Source organism: Egretta garzetta, unplaced genomic scaffold (genome assembly GCF_000687185.1).
Source record: "Egretta garzetta isolate BGI_Z169 unplaced genomic scaffold, ASM68718v1 scaffold395, whole genome shotgun sequence".
NCBI classification, from domain to species: domain Eukaryota; kingdom Metazoa; phylum Chordata; class Aves; order Pelecaniformes; family Ardeidae; genus Egretta; species Egretta garzetta.
Window position 1 is genome coordinate 152,820 of NW_009259794.1, and position 2,812 is coordinate 155,631.

At 58.6% G+C, this 2,812-nt stretch overlaps 1 protein-coding gene and 1 long non-coding RNA gene across 3 annotated transcripts in view; one reads left to right on the forward strand and one right to left on the reverse strand.

The window, feature by feature from the left end:
* Positions 1-290: 290 nt before the first annotated feature.
* LOC118452368 lies at positions 291-2,806 on the reverse strand. 2 transcript variants are annotated; one of them, XR_004842134.1, is made up of 2 exons: positions 1,396-2,806; positions 291-1,269 (listed from the first exon to the last, which is right to left on the reverse strand). It is a non-coding gene; the product is annotated as an uncharacterized LOC118452368 (long non-coding RNA). The 2 variants fall into 2 exon arrangements; XR_004842135.1 differs by having other exon boundaries at positions 291-1,311.
* Positions 2,686-2,812, forward strand: part of GALNS (galactosamine (N-acetyl)-6-sulfatase) — a 62,688-nt gene continuing 62,561 nt past the window's right edge. The window contains exon 1 of the mRNA XM_009639666.2: positions 2,686-2,690. The gene's annotated coding sequence lies outside the window, so the exon portion shown is untranslated. The remainder of the gene's footprint in view (positions 2,691-2,812) is intronic.

Below are 2,812 nucleotides of genomic sequence, written 5' to 3' on the forward strand. Positions count from 1 at the left end.
AAAAAAGAAAAAGAAAAAAAAAAAAGAAAAATCCAAAAACCAGACGACGCCAAGTCAAGCCGCGTGGCGGCCGCTCACCTGTAACTACCTTGCTAGCTAGCCAAGAACAGACCAGACTCACCTCTGCTCCAAAGGAAATCCAAAACCAAGGAAGATCCAAACGTCTCTCCACTGCCAAAGTTCGTTTCGTTCTGTTGTTGCTTCCTTCCCTTCCCGGCAAGGACGGACGGACGTGCCCCCGGGGCTTTAAAGAGTTTCTATTAAACTAAAGCAAAAAAAAAAACCCCACCTTTTTTTTTTTTTTAATTTTTCTTTTTAAAAAGCAAGCCCCCGAGGTGTGGGAGGGGGAGATGGTGGCTGAGAACCGCCCGGTGGGCGCAGCCGGAGCCGGCACATCTCTACCTCTGCCCGCCGCCGCCCTGGAAAAAGAGAATTAAAAAAAAAAAAAAAAAAAGATTAAAAGCTGGATTTTGGTTCTTCTACCTTCCCGAAGCCGTCGGGGTGGACACCCCCCCCCAGCCCCTCACTGCCGGGCTGCTCCCACACCCCGCGTCTGATTTATTTTGCAAGGATTTTTAAGAGGAAAAAAGAAAGGAAAGGAAAGCGAGCGCCACCTCCTTCCTGGCCGAGGAGGCAGCCAAGGACGATGTTGATTATTTTGTATTTCTGGCATCGTTGTACAAAGCGCAGAGGACGGGAGTGCAATACGGAAAGTCCCCCGGCTCCGAGGAGGGAAGCCCCACGCGGGGCAGGAGTGCTGTACGCTAATGTGAATGTAAATAGTGTTTTGCAGAGGTCCAAAAAATAATAATAATAATAATAATGATAGTGATAATAATAAGAGACATTTGCCAAATAAAGGATGATGAGAACCCGCTGGAGGCTGTGGCGTGGGGGAGCGAGGCTGGCCGGAGGCAAACTGAAGTCGTGTGCTCGCTAGGAGCTGTAGTTTTTCCGCATTTGCAAAAACCATCCTGTGTGTTTTCTGTAGGGGAGGAAGAGGAGGGAAGGGTTTGGGGCCGGGTCGGTTGTGTTGCCAGTCACCCAGGGGTCCGGCTGCTGCGCTGCCTTTGCAGCTGCCTCCTGCGATGGCTGTGCCGTGCCGTGCCACGCCGTGTGCCGTGCCGCGCCGCAGCAGAGCTGGGTGCATGGGGCACCTCCGAGGTGGCGTTAACGGCCCTGTGCCACCAGCACTGAGCCTTGCTGCAGCTCTGTGCACCCTGAGGCCTCGGTGCATCCCCCCCGGGAGGTTTCTGTGCACCCCGAGACCTTGGTGCATCCCCCCAGGGGTGGATTTGAGGACCCCGAGACCTCAGTGCATCCCCTCAGGGGTGACTTTGTGCACCCTGAGACCTCAGTGCATCCACCCCGGGGGGGTTCTGTGCACCCCAAGACCTCGGTGCATCCCCCCAGGGGTTGGTTTGTGCACCCCAAGGCCTCGGTGCATCCCCCCGGGAGGGTGCACCCCGAGGCTGGGAGCTTTGCTGGCTGCCCCTTGAGTGACTGTTCACTTTATTTATGGTGTGACATATGTAATATTGTCTATTTTTCTTACGTTTCCTGAGAAGAGGTAATATATAAGAGTATTGCAGATGCGCCTGCTGCGGGGCCGCCTGCTCTCCTGGGGGTCCATCCCATCCCTGCCCTCCCCGCTGCGCGTGTCCCCGCATGCCCCCGGCCCCGCTCCGCGCCGGGGCTCTGCCTCTCTACCTCCGCCTCGCCGGGAAACCGCAGACGAGAGCATTTACACAGAGTCTGCTCTCGTTTCCACTCCCTTCTGTTTTGCCTTTTTTTTTAATTATTTTTTTCTTTTAATAATAATAAAAATACCCTACAGAACCTTGCATTGAAACCAAAAGCCGAGGGAGGAAGGGGACGGGTGGCGCGGCACTAGCAGACGTCCAAACCAGAACGACAGCTTTAAAGTCTAATATTTCCCAAAAATTAGTGATGCGGGGAGGATGGCAGTGGCGGTGTGGCCGCGGGACCGGAGCGATGCGGGTGCAGAGGGGGCCGTGGCGGTGCTGGGCGGAGCGGCGGGTGCTTCCGCAGGGTTTTGCTCCAAAATAGTGTTGGAGCATGTAGGGGGCCAGGGGATGCGTGCCCCGTGCCATGCCCAAGCCACATCCTTTGGTGGCTTTGTGGCATCTGGGAGATGGCAGACGGATGAGCCGTGTGGTGCTGGCACAGCCTGGCCGGTGGGTAGGGACACCCTGGTGGCTGTGGGGCAGCTTGGGATGCCGGGGTGGCCGGGCACGGTCCTCGGCCAGATCGGGTCCCCGTGGCCACCCACAGCTCCCCTTCTTGGGTTCCCTCCCCGCCATCGCGGCTGGGGCCGGGTGACGGTGTTGGGGGCATGGGGACAGCCTGACGGAGGTCCTGGTCCCCATGGGGAGGCAGAGCCCGGGTGCTGGGTGCTGGCTGTGGCACCAGGCTGGAGGAGGTGGCAGGGGAGATGTGGCTCTCCTCAGGCACCGAGCGTGGCACCGGGACCCCATCCCCGGCGGGCGAGGGTCTCTCCAGCTCCTTCCTTGCGTTCCCAACCCGCAATCCCAGCTGAAACCAAAGTGCCGCATCCCGGCGAGGCTGGGCACCCCGGAGCGGGGGTCCCACACCCGCCTGGGCTTTGCTCCATCACTGCCGGAGCCCTCCACAACCCCCCGCAGCCTCTCCTCTCCGTCCTCCTCTGGGTCCTGCCGGGGTCCCCGCTTCTCCTCGGGGTGTCCCCCTGGATGTCCGTGGGTTTGAGGTTGGGGACAAGACGCCACCTTGTTCCCAGGTCCCAGGCACTGTGCTGAGGCGTCCCCACCAC